Source organism: Nannospalax galili, unplaced genomic scaffold (genome assembly GCF_000622305.1).
Source record: "Nannospalax galili isolate Female #2095 unplaced genomic scaffold, S.galili_v1.0 scaffold448, whole genome shotgun sequence".
Taxonomy (NCBI): domain Eukaryota; kingdom Metazoa; phylum Chordata; class Mammalia; order Rodentia; family Spalacidae; genus Nannospalax; species Nannospalax galili.
In genome coordinates this window covers 3,406,451-3,424,570 of record NW_008359324.1, presented here as the reverse complement: position 1 = coordinate 3,424,570, position 18,120 = coordinate 3,406,451, and positions in this window count along the sequence as shown.

The window sequence follows — 18,120 nt, the reverse complement described above, 5'->3', positions numbered from 1 at the left end:
AAGGAAAAAGAGAGTATTAAAGAATATTAACATCTATGAGTTCCAAGATACAAGCACAGTACTGAGTATAAGCAGATGCTTAGAATAGTCAAGGTTGAGTGAATAAAGACTTTGAAAAGAATATTTGTTCAAGATTAGGAACCTTCAAGAATACTAATCTACATATAGGATTTGAAAGCACAACTCTAAAGCCTTTGATTAAGTAATTCCACTTCTATGAATTATCATGAGGTACACATATTTGAATTATTTTAAAATAATGGTGAATCCAGATTCGTTGTGATAAATAAAAATGTATTAAATTTTTTTAAAATTTTTATTTTGTGTGTATGCTTGTATTGCCTGCATGTATGTAAGTACACCCATGTATTGCAATGCCCATGGAAGACAGAAGAGGCTGTCGGATCCTCTGGAACTGGAGTTATGGACAGTTGTTAGCTGCCATGTGGGTGCTGGGATTCAAACCTGGGTCTTCTCAAAGAACACCCAGTGTTCTTAACCATTGAACCATCTTTCCAGGCCCCATAAAAATGTATTAATTAAGCAAATCTATAGAAAAATACTTTAAATTGTCATCAAACATGTTGTACAACCACATTAGATAACATATTAATAATGTTAATTCGTAAATTGTTGGAGTGATACTTCTAAATTGACAATAAATAGAAAATATATCTATCTTCTGTATTTCTTTTTAACCAAGACCATATGACTCTGTTATTAACATTTTAAACAATCATAATCTTTACAAGTAGGTTTTTAAGATGCCTGCAATACAAAACTTCTTTTATATTCTATAAATGTATCTCAATTTCTTTAATTTTCTTTTCTAAACTTTTATTGACTTCTATTTATTATTTGCTTACATATGATTCTGTGTGTATTTGTGTGTATACATATCCACATGTCTGTGAAAGTCAGGAGATATCTTTCAGGAGTCATTTTTCTCTTTCTAACATGTAGGACCAGAGTCAAACATTTCTTCACTGTGCTTTTCACACTGTGAGGTTTTACACTTTAAGATATTCTTCACCCTGCCTGTTGTTTTTCTTCTAGTACGTTGACTTATTCTGCATGCAATTAATATATTACAAGTCAATATTTTAAAGTAAATTTAAAATCCCTTCCTTGGATGATGCTTGATTTAGCCATGGTAAAAATCATCAATGAGATAAAGAAGGACTTATACTGACAGGTTACTCTTTTAAAAATTTGTTTGTTTTCTTTCATAGTTTGTGCCTGGACTATATTTTTGTTTCACTAATTGTGATTCTACATCAGATTTCTTTCTAATGCAGTTCCATGTGAAATGCACTGTTTAAAGTGCCTGTTTAAGCAAGTCTGCATTCTTTCAAATTAAGCCCACCTCATCTATATTGTTTTCAAATAGTAGTGGAGAAAATCAACAATTTGAGGCAGCAATAATGAATACTGACTGACACATTCGGCATTTTAACATTTTTCAGGGTTTATTTTCCCTTTTTCCAATATTTTACTGAGTTTTTGAGTTTTATTTTATATTTTCTATGTAACTACTGATTATATATGCACATTAAAGTTATAAGCTGAAATTGAATAGTTTTCACTGTTTTCTAAAGTGTGCATTCCTGAAAACTCGAATAATCTTTGCTAATTTATAAATAAATTTCCATATAAATCTTTCTGCTAAGCACCATTATCTTATTTTCTTTTAGTTGTGTGTGTGTGTGTGTGTGCACGCGCGTGTGCGCGCACATGTTTGAGCATGTGAATGGAGGTCCTCATGGAGAACAGAGGCCTTGTATCCCCTGAGCTGGAATTATAGGTGGTTGTGAGCTCCCAGTGTGAGGGCTATCATCTGAACTTGGGACCTCTGCAAGGACAGTACTTGTTCTTAACGTCTGAGCCATCTTTTGAGCTGGCTTTATGTTATCATTTAATTTGTGTAAATGAAATATAAAATGCCTGATTTTTTTTTCTGCTTTATTTTGTGATAATTTTCTTCCCTATTGCTTTTACTTGAATATTTTTCATGATCACTGTACTGGTCAAAGTGTGCCACCATATGATGATAAAATGCCTCGCGCATATGAAGGACTTGTATTTAAAAATAACTTTATTTTTATGTTTTTAAGTCCTCTAAATAAAACTACTTTTAATGAGTTCATGTTTTGTCTTTATTACACCATGGACATTTATTAAATGTCATTTGGATCCAATAGATTGTTCAGATTTTCATATCGCTTTAAGTCTTTGAGATCTCCTTTCAACCTAGTCTAACAGCTATTGCTCAAAGTGTTTTAAATCTTCTTACCTTTGAGAGTAGGTTTGCCTGACATAATCCCAGACAGTTTTGTTTAATATAGTTTACAATAACATATCTTGCCTCATCAGTCTAATTTCTAAGTTTTAAACTTTTGTTTATGATCAATTTCTTGTTTACAACATACAGTTAGGTATGGCTATGTTTTGAAATTTGTTTTTTTTAATGGATACATTTAGATATTCAAATTAGAGGACTAATATAGCTAAAATTTTATTAAGTATATTTGTAATTATTTCTTGAATGTTGCAACTTGTCTTTGACTTATTTGACTTATTTCATTTTTTCTACTATGTCTGATTTTACATATACAGTTTATAATTTGTTTTTATGTCTTCACATAATGTAAATTTTCATTACATTTATATATTCATTGGGAAAAGTGTATGTGGAAACACACATATGTTGAAATCAGAAGACGCTTTCAGGAGTTGGTTTTGTAGTTTCAAATTGTGTGTCCTTGGGACTGAACTATTTAGAAAGATGTGGTTGCAAGCACCTTCCCACTGAACCATCTCACTGATCTTATAAATTATGCTTGTTTAATGTTTTGTTGTTTTCCCCAGAATGTACAACACCAAAGTAAGTTTTGCTAATCTAAATCCACTTATTGACTTTCTACTACCTCACATGTAACATTACTTTCTTTTCACAGTCTGCTCTCTCTCTCTCTCTCTCTCTCTCTCTCTCTCTCTCTCTCTCTCTCTCTCTCTCTCAAGCTCTTACCATGTTGGCCACATTGCCCTTGAACTCAGGGTGATCGTCTTGCCTCAGTCTCCTAAATGTTTCCCATCAGAGGTATAAGCACCAAGCCGGGTTAGCACTAAAACCTTATATCAGTCTATTTCTAATTCCTCCATCCATAAGTGTCATTCAGTTCTCTTATTCACACATGGTTGTGCTCATAGTCACTGACTTCTCTGTTTATACATTTTTGCTATTTACAAAACGGTTTACTAATATAATCATGAAATGTATATACAATTGAGATTTGCTTTTTAAAATGTTTTTCCCACTACAGATAATGAACTTCAATGATATAATATATATATTATAAAAGAGGATTTGTTAGAATGACTTAGAGCCAATAGGACTGGTAGTACAACAATGGTGGTCTGTACACTGAAAAGGCTGAGACTCTGGTAGCTGCACAGTCAAAGAAACTCGATGACTCTGCAGTTCCAATTTGGTTTGAAGGTCTGGAAGATTCCTATAGAGTGTCTGGATTTCAGATTGGAAGCCTGAAGAAGCTGAAAGCTGATGTCAGTGATGGAGAGTAGTAACAGCAGCATTAGCAAAAACATGTATGTACGTGTGTGCGTGTGTTAGAGAGAGAGACAGAGACAGAGACAGAGACAGAGACAGAGAGAGAGATGCTGAATCCATTTAGAAGTGATCATGAGTAAATGTGTTGAGGGCTGACCACTAGGTATGGTAAAACTGGCCAAAGAGACCATCCCTGGAGAAAACTGATTCTTCCTTCTTCATCAGACATTGATTACCTACAGCACTCTCCATCTAGAGGTAGGACTTTTGAAATTTCCACCATTCACATTGGCATAGTAATTGGTGTTGTTATTATACAAGTTGTGTTTAAGAAACCGTATTGAAAGTTCATGGATGCAGTTTCCTTTCCATAAGAATATATTTTCTAGCAACAGTCATTCCCATCCCCTGGATATTAAAATCTTTCCTACCTCCCTCTTCTGCAGTCTTCCCAAAGCCTTCGGTATAGTGGTTGCACTGTAGATGTATCCATTGTCAGAGAACTGCATCATCACTTAGTCTCTGCATTTCGATCAATTATGGAACATTGTAATAGTCTCCAAATATAATGAGGAGTGAGAGCTACACTTACCTGTGAACATAAAGATAAGTATTGATAATGTAATAATAATTGCACTGTTTTAGGAAAATGGCAATAGTAGGTTCTCCTCTAAGGTCTATGATCTCTACAACCATGTGTATTTGGCTACGTTTACTATATCAGCATTTATTCTTTCCTACTGAGTGGCTTTATGTCTAACTAGATAGCTGTTGGTTACTCATAAGATAAAAGTGTCATTATTTCACCAATTCAGATAGTTTGCTCGCTGTTCATTGTTGTGGTTTTTAGGCCCTATAGCTGTGTACAGTCGTTGATTGCTTTTCGCCCTTAGCATTTTTATACTGGGAGCTACTTCTCTGGAAGGAAGCTTCCAGGTCAGTTCCAATTCATTTTCTGCCAATGTTGTGTCCAAGGTGTGTGGTGTCTTCAGCAATAAGGTCTTCCCTGAAAATTCTATGACCCAATCAAGGACTGTGGCAATAAATCACATTAATTTGGAAGTTGCCTGTTCTACAATTCAAAGGGAGGCTTCTCCTGTTTGGCATTGTGATTTTTGTTGTGTAGCCTTCATCTGTATACACAAACACATATTCATATTCATGTTATATATGCATTTTTAACTAAGCTTATAACATAGTATATTCCCCCAGACATTTTCAGACATTATCCTTACTATAATGGAGAAATGAATTATTTTTTATTAAAATGTTTTTGTATTAAATTATTTCCTTGGATAAAATATATCTAGACCATTTTTCAAAATTTTAATTAAAAATGAAGCTTTTATGAACATCCAGATATAATTTTTATATGAAAATTAGAATTCCTTCTGGAAAGATATGTTCCTATGCCTGAAAATGTTGAAAGAACTATCTTATATGCTGATTTTTAGGAAACAAATCTTATATGTTTATGTGTTGATATCTCCTTTAAAATTATGAATCTAGTTGTACTGTATTCTTTTTTAAATTAATTTAGTATTTAAAATTGTATGTGCATATGTCTATGTGTATGTTCGCGTAAATAAAGGTGCCCATAGAAGCCAGAGGATGTCATTAGTCCCCTGAATCTGGAGTTGCAGGTGATTGTGAGCCACCCAACTAAGGTGGTGGGAACTGAACTAGGGTCCTCTGTAAGAACAATACATGTTCTTAACACTTGAACTCTCTCTCTGGGCCAAAGTTGACCTTTCTTCTTTTAGCATGATGGAAAAAGTAATTTAAATATTCATTTATTTTTAAAATATTAGAATAATGTCATAGATTGGTAACTTCCCTTAATCTATTTTCATATTGGGATTTTAATTCATCATCCCATTTCCATAAGTATTAGGATAGTCATTTCACCTGTTTAATAATTTTAATAGTAATTACCATGGAAATAAATATAGCTCATTCAATTATCAATCAATTAAAATAGACATTACTTTAACAACTTCAAGCAGAGTCCAACTAACTTAGAACAAATTTATAGTACTTCTCTAATTCTTGAATTGCATTACATTGTATGACATTTTAATTATAAAAAAATTTTTGCTATAATTTACATGTTCTGATTTTATTTATACTAAATATATACTTTGTTGATTTTCTGTGACTTTTTTTCTAATTTTGGCTTTATTACCAATTCATGGACTCTTCCACTGGATACAGGAGTTCTGTATTCTTTCACTCATCATGTTTATCAGTTGAGTACACATAGATTACTTGTCTTGATTTTCCTAATTCAAAAAACACAGAGCCTCATAAAACACTACCTAAAACAGCTTCATAAAGCACTACCCAAAACATGGAAGTACAGAGGGATTTTCTAGACTTTCCCCAGTGCATAGTTTCAATTGATTGGATTTTTAATTGAATGATTTTACAACACTGGCGAGGAACATGTTGGCTTAAAGAGCTTGACTAGTAAAGATGCAAATATTTTCTTTCTTCTGGGAATAAGAAGCCTACAGGATAAAAATGTGTCTTTTTTTGATGTTAAATAATTTAAAATAGAATTCACAAAGTTTAGTTCATTTCAACTTTATTAAATGGTCTAGGAACAATTGGCTAATCTTAGAAACAGTTTGGATATTGTAATAGTTACTTCATTAGTTAATCAATTAATCAAATTCTTCCAATATACTCATTATGCTATTTTATGTTATATGTTCTAAAAATATTTGGAAGTTGTTCCCTTTTCTGAAAGTAACTATCTCTGGAGCTATTGTTATGAAACAGTTCCTTAACAGTATCATTTTCATCAGATATAATCTATGAATATATTATTATAAATTGTATGACTGAAGAAGTATTGAGGGTGGTCTAATATTTGGGAATTTATTTTGCATATGAGGACAGAAGTTTCACCAGAGAGTGACATGTGACTGCTGCTTTCCAGAAGTAATGACAGAATTTCTGTACTTGTCTTTTGGTACTTGATACTGTCTTCCCATTTAGAAATGAAGTACACAGTGAATGAAATTAGACTGAGGGACATTTGGATACACAAACTTGACTCTATAGACCTTGACATATATGATATAATGTATTAAATCTGTTTTTCAAATTATTTGGGGGTCCAGACAGAGGAGGGGATCTAAATAAATTCAAGATATTAGTACCAGATAGGAGAGACCACCTTTTGACTAATTAGGAAGAGTGGTCCAAGAGACTTCCAACATAACACAAGCTGTTGTCAGAGTTCTTGGTTATCTCCCAGAACTAGAAGATAAGTCCCAACTGCTAAATAAAGGACATACTTTGGATATAGGGGTTGGATCAATGGAGCAGGAGCTGACCTGAAACCCTTCTACCTAACAATTAACCCCCATGGTGCTAGATTATATTATTAAAACTACAAAGGGAGAAAAAAATCAATGGTCCAACCCAGCCCCCAAAGGGTAATAATCATAGTGACCTGCACAGAAGATTACCTCTACTGGTGCAGTAGTGGCACTGTTATCTAGGGGGGTGATCAATAGCTATCTGATTGGACTTAATGCCCTCAAAATGGAATTGAACTCATTGGTGGTACTGTAAACATAGCCAAATACACATGACTGGAGGGGTTGTAGAACCTAGAAAAAACACCAGCTCCATCATGTTTCTAGACATATGAAATTTCTTAACATTTGCTAAACATGGATCCTTATATTTTCAGACAAGCATACCATACACCATTCATCAAAGACACTTCTTTTTTCAGCAAATGTAGATTACCATAGAATCCCACAACTGGTCCGACACAGAGAATATATGTCTGAGAGATGCCCAGTCCCAGGTGACACATCAACATTTGAACTTCTACACCTAAGGCTCAAGGAATGTAGCTGAACGAGGGGTAGAAAGAAAATAGGTCATCCCTCAACTCTCACAAATGAAGCTTCCTTATACAACAGAGTGTAATGTGCACAGAAGGTCAGAACTAGCTAAGTTTTAAAGAATAGGAGACTGAAGAGTGTGTCCCTGAATAGAACATCTGTATTAAACCTCAGTAACCCACAGCTAAGGGACAATGGCAGAAGATGGGGTGGAAAGATTATAAGAGTCAGGGCTGGTTCATGAATATAGAGAAGCAGGACATTGGAAGCTTGCACATGTGAACTTGTGGCAATGGTGAAACTAAGCACAGAACCCGTGCCAATTCAATTAGACAAGAACCCAGAGTGAATCGAGAAACTAGGCTGTGGGCTAGCCCTAGAATAGGAATTATTTGAGATTGATTAGTACTGAATGAGAGAGAGTATGACTTATGATCTCTAGATGGGCTGACTAGAATCCACTGGATAAATTTGCACCAAAGGACATCTGGGTACAAATGCTTGACTTGATAGGATTAAACATGAGGTCCGGTGGGGGGTTGGGGGGCTTTGATATGGGAGGGAGTCTAAATTTAATTAAGAATTGTTGCATGAAATGTACAAAGGCACAATTTTTAAAGCCTGTTAATAATCATAAAATAAGTAGTACATATTCACTGTATATGTCAAAGGGTTTCTGTGTACTCTTTCAAACCATAAATAGTGGATACTGATCAAAAACTGTATTGGTTAATAAAGATTTTGTTCCTGATTTCTTTTTTTTAGGTTTTTTTTTTTTGCGTGTTTCAGCACTTATTCATTCTATACAAGTTTGAGTTTCATGTGTGAATTTCTGTCAAATGTATCTGCTTTTATCACCATACTCACACCCATCCTGCTTCTTCATTGTCCCATCCCATGCACATACAGACCACACTAAGAGGACTTGGAATAGTTGATAAAACAGAGGACATAAAATTGAGAGGAAAAAAGTTTTGGGAGATAGAGAAAGAATTCTTAAACATAAAAGAGGAGAAAAAACATGTTTGTTTGTTTGTTTGTTTTGTATCTGTAGAAAATCTATTACCCATGAGAGGAAACATGCAATGGCTCTCTCTTTTTTCATAAGTTTTTACTGATTTTTGTGTATTTCATACAGAATATTTTTATCATCATTATATCATTATTTCCCTTTCCTCATTGGGAGCCTTTCATAGCCCACAACTATGCATTCTGTCATTTATGTTATGGCCAATCAAGTTATTGCACCCAAAAGTCCTTCAATCCAAGTTTATCACAGAGGTCTAGTCACTCTATCTAGAATCCCTCCTTTGAAGATCATCTCTTCATTGCCCAGAAGTAATAAGATGCTAATACCTCTTCATGTATTTGGGCCTCCTGCCCACTTCTGCAATGACTCTCCTTTTCAGTTTGACTTGTTTTTCTTAACAAAAATGGTCTCCAGTTCCTTCCATTTTGTACAGATGTCATAATTTCATTTTTATGTATTTCATTGTGACTATGTTGCCACATATTTTATCTAGTCATCTGTTGGAGAATACCACAGTTGAACCTGTAACTTGGTTATTGTTGATAGTGTTGCATCTATATTTTGTGACTGTTTCTAGAAGAAAAACACTCTTAAGGTAGTTATATTTTTACTTTTGTGAAGAATCTACATACAATTTTAAGTGTGGCTGGAACAATTGATTTCCCAAACAGCAGTGAAGAATAGTTTGATCTCACCATATTCTTTACAGTATTTGAGGTTTACCTTCTTAATAATATTCAATTGGACTTCAATGAGATGATATCTGAGCATAGTTTTTATTTGCATTTCCCTGATACTTAAAGATGGCCAGTATTTCATAAGTTTATTTTCCACCTGTTCTTTATCCTTTCATTCTCCATTGAATTCATTGGGTCATGTGTTCATTGAGTGGTTTTTTTTGGGGGGGTGCATACCTTTCTATTTCTCTCTGTGTATTTCTATATTAATTATTTATCAAACATAAAGGCAGCAAAGATTTCCTTCCAAGTTTTTGTCTATATATTAAGTCAAATATATTTTGTTTTGTTGTGCAGAAATATTTTAATTTAATGTAGTGTTCTTTGTCAATTCTTGGTAAAATCTTTTTGAGAAAATCCTTGCTTATGCCTATATCTAAAAATGTTTTCCATATTTGCTTCTAACGGTTTCAAAACTCCAAGATTTATGTTAAAGTCATTGAATTACTTTGAATTGATTTTGTACATTCTGTGACAGATATGGAGAGATTGAAATGTAGCTTCATTCTTCTGCATGTAGATATCCAGGGTTTTGTTAATTGAGTTTTGCACATTTTATATATCTTAATCATATTTAGACACCTCCTCTATTTGCATTCCCAATAACCTGTCCACCCCCCAACCAGAATACATCTATTCTATGTCATGTATGTTAAGGCATATTGATTCATGTCCTCAGATCCAACAGTGTGAGTTCATCCACTGGAGCCTGGTCAGCATAGCTGGTGCCACTCCTTTAAAGAAGATCAACAGCTGCCAAAAGTTCCTAAGCTAAGGCTGGGAATTCTTACAAATTTTCTGACTTCTATGCTGGGTTTATGACTGTTTTGCACTTGCATGTGTTTTTTGCATGCTGTCATCATTGCTGTAAGTTCATATGAGCAAGTTCTTAACTGCCAGGCAACTTGCTTCCTTGTGGTCTTCCAACACACCTGGCTCCTACAGTCCTACCTCCCTGTCTTCTGCAAAAGTCCCTGGGCACTGAGTGCATATGATTAATATTGGAGTCCAATCCAGTGACACACACTCCCAAGCCTTATTCTCTACATTTTGGTCACTTGTGACTTTGGGTATTTATCATCATGTGCTGCATTAGAAAGCTTTGTTCAGGAGAGTTGAAAGAGGCTTTGATACTTTCTCTGCCCCCCTGTTCCAATATGCTCCCTGAGCCTTAGAAGCAGAGGTTGCATAATGAATGTATCATTAGTGTTGGGCACCTCATATCCAATTATTCTCTGGGGATGATCTGTTGTGGAACTCTATGATCATATCCACCTGTTGTTAAAAAAAGAAGCTTCTTTGGTGAGTGGAGAAGTCTCACTTGCTTCTTGTTTACCTTATTTCCTGAGCAACTGGTGTAAAATTTAGAAAGTCCTTTACTTTGTAGGGCACTGCCTATGTTTTTTTCAATCAGTTTCAGCATTTCAGGTTTCACATTGATATCTTGGATCCATTGGAGTTGACTTTTGTGCAGGGTGAAACCAAAGAATCTAATTTCATTGCTCTACAGGTAGAAATCCAGTTTTGCCAGCACCATTTGTTGAAGATGTTGTCTTTCCTGCAGTGTGTGTCTTAGAAATTTTTATATATTGGGTGGCTGAAATTGCATGCATTCATGTTTGGGTCTTCTATTACATTCCACCAATTTATGTGTCTGTTTTTGTCCCAGTGCTGTACTGTTTTTATGAATATAGCTAAGTAATATAATTTGAGATCTGGTATGGTAATCTCCCCTGCATAGCTGTTTGTGCTCAGGATTGCTTTAGATATCCCAGGTCTTTTGTGATGCCATTTGAGTTTTAGGAGGTTTTTCTAATTCTGCAAAGAACGTAATGGGGATTTTGGGTTGACCTTGAAACCATGGATTGTTTTCGGTAGGATGATCATTTTTGCAATATTAATTTGACCAATGCATGAGCATGTGAGTTTGTTGCATCTCTTTGTCTTTTCCTCTATCTCTTTCCTCAAAGATTTAAAATTTTAAATGTTTGAGATCTTTAATGTCTTTAGGTAGGTTTATTCTTTGATATTTTCTGAGAGTTTTTTGAGACTATTATAAATGGGAGGGTTTCCATGAAGTCTTTCTCTCATTGCCTGTTATTTGTATATGAAAAGGTTACTGATTTCTCTAAATTGATTTTGTAAATTGCCACTTGACTAAAAGGGTTGATCATTAAAAAAAATTTTCTGTTGCAATTTTTGGGATCTCTAACGTACAGTATGTCATCTGAAAACGGGAATAATTTGATCTCTTGTTTTTCAATTTGTACAACTTATTTTCCTTTTTTAACCTTATTGCTGTAGCTTGAATTTCAAGCAGTATATTGAAAGGGAGTGGAGATAGTGGTCAGCCTTGTCTGGTTCCTGATTTTAATGGGTCTGCTTCCAGTTTTTCTCCATTTATAAAGATGTTAGTTGTGAGCTTGTTATATACAGCTTTAATTATGTTGTGATATCTCTCCTCCTGTCCAATTCCCTATAGGACTTTGAACATAAGTGTGCTTTGGATTTTTGTCAAAGGTCTTATCTGCAACTATTGAGATGTACATATGATTTTGGACTTTAAGTACATTTACATTATTTATTATATTTATTGACGTGTATGTTGAACTGTCCCTGCATCTCAGGAATGAAGCCGACATGATCAACCACTGATGATTATTTTGATATGTGTCTATATGTAATTTGCAAGTATTTTGTTAAGAACTTTTTCATCTATGTTTGTTAAGTATATGGGTTTATAGTTTTCTTTTTTGTGTGCGTGTCTTTACCTGGTTTTGATATTAGAATAAGACTTGCTTCCTAGAACTTTGGGAGTTCTTTCCCTCTCTAAGATTTTGAATAGTTTAAGTAGTACTGATTGTAGATTTACTTTGAATAACTTGTAGAGTTGTGCTGTGAATCCATCTGGGACTGTTTTTGTTTGTTTTTTTGTTGTTGTTTGTTTTGCTTTGTTTTATTTTTTAGTTGGGATATTGTGTATTACCATTCCAATTTCCATATTCGTTATGGGTCAGTTTAAGTTGCTGATTTCTTCATTTTGCTTTGGTGATTTCCGTGAATTTAGAAAGTATACCATTATTTAAAGATTTTCTAATGTAATACCTTATAGGCTCTTAATTAATATTCCCTTATAATGTTCTGGATCTTTTTAATGTCTGTTAGGATTTTTTTCTTTTTCATCTCAGAATTTGTTGATTTGGATTTCTCCCTTGTTCTTTTGGTTAACTGGGCTAAAGGTCTGTCTATCTTGCTTTTTTTTTCAAAGAACCACCTCTTAGGTTCACTTTTTCTTTGTAATGTTTTCTAGCTCATTAATTTCTGTCTGATTTTTTTTTATTTCTTCTCATCTTCTGAATTTGTGCTTGGCTTGTTCTTGCCTTTCCAGAGCCTTGAATTTTCCTTTTAAGTCATTCATTTGTACACACTCTGATTTTTTTATGTAGACACTTAGAGCTATAAACTTCTCTCTCACAACTGCCTTTGAAAATGTTCCACAGATTTTGTTATGATGTAGTCTCATTTTCATTTAGTTTCAGTTAGAGAAATTTTGTGGTCTGTGGAATAGAAAGTTTAGTTTCTGGTGCCTTGGAGGAATATTTTGTAGATGTGTGTTAGGTCCATTATATCTTTCTTAATTTCTTCTTTGACCCAATAATCATTAAGGAGTGTGTTTTTTTTTTATTTTGATGTGTTCTCGTATTTATTAGAGCTTCTTTTACTGTTGATTTTAAGCTTTATTACATTGTTGTCTGATAGAATGCATGGAATAATTTCAATTCCTTTTGTATTTGTTGAGTTTTTATTTTGCCCTAGTATAGGGTCAATTTTAGAGAAATTTTGTGGTCTATGAAATAGAAAGCTTAGTTCTTGGTGCTTGTAGATGTATATTAGGTCCATTTGATATATGATATAGTTTAGTTTAGTTGCCTCTCTATTTATTCTTTGTCCACTTGACCTGCCTATTGTCAATAGAGGGTTAATGAAGCCAACAATACTGAGTTGGGGGTTAGTGGGTGTCTTAAAGCTCTATTATACTGTTTTTATGAAATTGGCTGCACCAGAATTTGGTGCATATAGCCTCATGATTGTTGTATCTTCTTGGTAAATTGTTTCTTTGATCAGAAAGATGTTACCTTCTTTATCTCTTCTGATTAGTTTTTAATCTGAAGTATATTTTGTCAGATATTAGAATTTCAACACCTGTAGTTTCTTAGTGCCATCTGGTTGGAATCTTAAGGTAGTGTCTATACTTCAAGTAAGACAAGGTTCATGTAAAAAAAAATAAGATGGATTTGTTTCATAATTCATTTAATTAGTCTATGTCTTTTGACTAGGGAGTTGAGGCCAGAGATATTTCAAGGTATTGGAAGATGTTAATTGGTTACCATCTGTATCCCAAGGGCCTGGTTCCTCCAAGGGGCAGGGCCTGCTATGGAGAATTTACTGAGGAGAGTTAGCTATGGAGGGAGGGGCTTCTGGGTGCTATCTTGGACAGAAGCCATGACCGTAGCATGCACCTGGCCAGGCATTTACCAACCTGGGGCAAGACTGCAGGCCCACAAAGCATGGGCAAAAACTAGCAGTGACTATGGGTGGGCCACAGGAATGATCTGGAGTGGCAGGCTCACAATCTGGAGTTAATGCTCTGAGCTTTGGCAGAGAGCTGGACACCTAGTATTTGTTTCTTTGTAAGTCACTCCTCTCCCTCCAAAGGGCATAAACCATAATGAATTCACATAAAAATATGTTATATGGTTTGTCTGATAATGCAAGAGACCACAAGAGAACATGAGAAACACCATCTTTTTAGTTTGATTGTGGTTTTAGTTCTTTTTAGTTTTTCCAGAATTACAATTTCCTTTTTTTTCTTTCTGTAGCCTCTTAGATATAGTCAAAATTTTCTTCAGTCCTTCTTATTACTTTGTAGTACAAAGATTTCTCTATCCCTGGTTTGGTGGACATGAATACTTTGAGCCTATTCTTCTCATGTAAAATTTGTATATCCTTTTCCACTATGATAGATAGCTTTGGTGGGTAAATTAGTCTGGTTTGAAATCCATGGTCCTTTAGAACTGGGAATACTTGGGTCCAGACTCTTTTGAGTTTCATAGTTACTATTGAAGTGTAAGTTGTAATTCTGATAGATTTTCCACTAAATGTAACTTGTTTTTCTCTAGCAGCTTTCAGTACCCTCTCTTTGTTCTGTATATTTAAGGGTTTTTTCTATTATGAGATTTCATGGTGAGTTCTTTTTCTGGTCCTGTCTAATTGGTGTTCTGTCTGCCTCTTTTATTCCTGAGATTTAAATGTTTTTTGATGGTCTTCTTTCAGCATGTGGATTTTTTTTATTCTTTCACCTATAGAAGTCTGTACAAATTATTCTCATTAAAGCTAATGGTTATCTTGACTCTAAGTTTCCTGGGGTCTCAATGGGGATGTGTGAATGTTTCTTCTAAAGATATCCAAAGATATAATCACTCTGTAGCATAATTTGAATGTTCTCTACCACTTACAAGCAATGGTTTATTTAAAAGTTTTCAACATTGTAGTATAAAAGTTAATCATCCCTCTCAACTGACTTTACAAATGTTGTACAAAAGATGATGTATCTACACATTGCCCATATTTTTTCCACAAGAATAAAAAGCTGAGTTCTTCTACTTCTAGTAGTATGTATCACCATATCACTCAAATGGCTTTTATCCAGGAATTGGTATTGACCAAAGAGAGTAGATTGACTCACAACCACTATTTACCAAAGAGTTGTCTACATGTAGTGACTGCTAAATAAAAAGGCATTAAAATGGACCCTTTTCTCAATACACAGTCCTGAAAAACCATCTAGATGAAGTGTTTCCTTCAGTATAGCCTGAGGTTTCTGATGCAACTATATTCCATCAAATCTTAACTTCTTCTGGGTAGCTATTTCATTTATTAATTTTTAAATCAATTTTTGTGTATTTCATACAGAATCTTAATTGATCTTAATCATCTTTATATATCTTTCCCCACTGGCAAACTCCCATAGCTGCCCCCCCACTGGAATTCATACATTCTGTTATTTATGTTAAGGACTTTGTGTCAAGTTAGTGTCCACAGACAGTCCACAGTGCAAGTTCATCTACTGAGGTATAATCAGTCTATCTAGAGTCCATTGTCTTAGAAAGATCAGCTCTCTTCACCCAGCAGTAATCAGTTGCCAATATTTCTTCATCTAAGTTTGGGGTCTGCTACTGATATCCCCAGTTCTATGCTGGGCTTTTGTCTGCTTGAGTTCGTATGGGTCTTGTGCATGATGACACCATTGTTATACATTCATATGAACAGGGTCCCAGGAGCATGTAGGACTATATTTCTGTAGGTCATGTACCTCCTTCCTGTCTCTTGAAATCTATCTGCCCTTTCTTCCATAATGGTTCCCTGAGCCCTGGGTAGATTAATATAGGAATTCTGTCCATGGACCAACATTCTGAAGACTCTTAATCTTTATGCTTTGGACATTTGTGACCTTTTATGTTCATGGCCCTCTGTTGCATGAGGGAGCTTAAATAATGAGGATTGAGATATTCATTAGTGTCCTCTTTGCCCCTTGTTCAATGTTTTATGAGCCATAGGTATAGAAGTTGCATTGTATACATGCCATTTAGCTGTATATAATTTACAGACAATGTCTGTGTGTGACCAGTTGTGGTACTCTGTAATAGTTTCCATCTGGTACAAATGAGTAGTGCCAGGGGATATTTGTCTGTAAATATAAGAATAAATATTCTGCACATAGTAAAAAGCTATATTAGTCTAGGGATGTGAGTTTTCTTTAAGATCTATGACCTTTCCAGCCATGTGTACTTGGCTATGTTTACAGTCTTACACATGAGTTTCCTCCCATTAAGTGAGCTTTTAGTCCAATTAGGTAGCTGTTGATAGCCCCCAATATAAAAGTGCCACTGTTGCACTAATGTTGTATGCTGTGCTTGTCATTGATGTGATTATTTAGTCTTGAAGCTGGTGTTGGAGCATCAGTTGATGTTCTCCCTTAGCACCTTGCATAGTGTTCTCAATAGGTATGAGAACTAGCTTTCCTATTGCAGATAATTGTACATCCATGTTTATTTTTGCTCTTTTTGCAATAGTTAAGAGATGGAAGCAACTTAAGTGTTCCTTCTCTTAGTCCATAGTGAAAATGTACATTTACACAATGGAGTTCAACTCAGTGGTAAAGAAAGATTAAATAATGAAATTTTCAGGTAAATGAGTGGAACTAGAAATTTTTATGCTAAGAGAAGTAACACAGTATAAAAAATTGATGTATATTATTCTCCCTCAAATGTGCATTCTAGCCCCAATCCTTATAGGTGGGTATATATCCTGATGTAATTGCAGGAAATGGGATAGGATAATGAAAAGGAACTGTGGAGGTAAAGGGAAAGAAGGAACTTGAGAGAGAAGAACAGTAGGAGACAGCTGTTAATAATGGACAATTTTTTTTGTATGCTTTTCCCAAATGGTCAAGTTCTTCAACCTTGTCATCCAGACTTGATATTCAGTTTTCCATTTCATTCATTCTGCTTCTGAGGTTCTTCTATCATTTCAAATTGGATTATTTAGTTTTTCATTTCCATCTTCATTTTGGCTTGAGATTTCTTCATTATTTTCATCTCTTTCCTGAATTCACTTTTAAATCCAGAATTATCTTTGTCATTTCACTTCTCTATATATTTGTATTTTCTTGGGCTTCAGTCAGAAATTTACCCTTATCTTCTTTGAGTTCTGTGTTTGGGGGCTGTGGGGGTGTATGTTTTAAATTTTAATTCTTTGGTAGTGTATATAATTTTCCTTTTAAATTCCATGTCCTGCTATTCCTCCATAATGCAGTTCTCATTGCAGAACACTTCTACAGGACTGGCAGCATTTGGTGAGGACATATTATTTTTGTTTTTCATGTTATCATAATTTTTGTTACACTTTACATATGTGGATTTCTTTTGTTACTTGTGTGTCTGACATGAAAGTCAAATCTGCTTTTGTTTAGTTGAAGTTTCATTCTATTTATATTGTTCATGTAATTTGGTTGCTTTCTGATAAGGTATGCAATGTGAATTGGTTTGTACTTTTGTTCTGTCTTTGAACTTAATGTTGGAGGGATCAGATGGATGTAGGTGGGCTACTCAGAAGTTCTCAAAGAGGGCCAAGGATCCCTGATAAGTAGAAGCTCTCTATCAGCCTCAGAGTGATTGGAAACATGCTGTGTTGACCCCTACTGACCACAGTAAAGACCTGAGCCTTGGAGCAATAGGAGGGCTTAAAGATGGTCCCAGAGCAGATGCATAGGTATGGCAGACCTTGGTCAATTGACCGTGGTGGGGTTAGGCCAGTCAGACTCTCAAGCAGCCTCAGCGGGATGGACCGAAGTCTCTAACTTTAATATTTCCAGCTATTTTTTTTTCTTTTCTTTTTCTTTTTTTAAATTTATTTATTTTTTTTAATTAAAAGAAGCATTTCATTACAACAGCATTAACCTATTCAATAACATTTTTCTGAGCTAGGGTATATCTCGATCAAAATTGGCTGTACATTTCTAGGTTTACAGATGAATTATTACGCTTATGTAATCTTTTACTCTATAAACTCTATAAGACATAAAATTAAATGAGGTTCCAATGTTTAAAAAAGATCTCCACTTCATTGTCAAAACACACAGTTTCATACAGAAAAATTCATTCCAACCCTATTGACATTGAGAGGTTTTCACATGCATTTCTTATCTCTATATACATGACTATTACTAGTCACAGTCGCCAACCTTCTGAGCTCCTCAGCATCTGAGCATGAATACAAACTCGTCAGGTAGACAGCCGTCCTCTCCCACTAGAGCCTCCATACTCTGCTATCCCTGCCACTGTCCACTGTGCTGTCAGC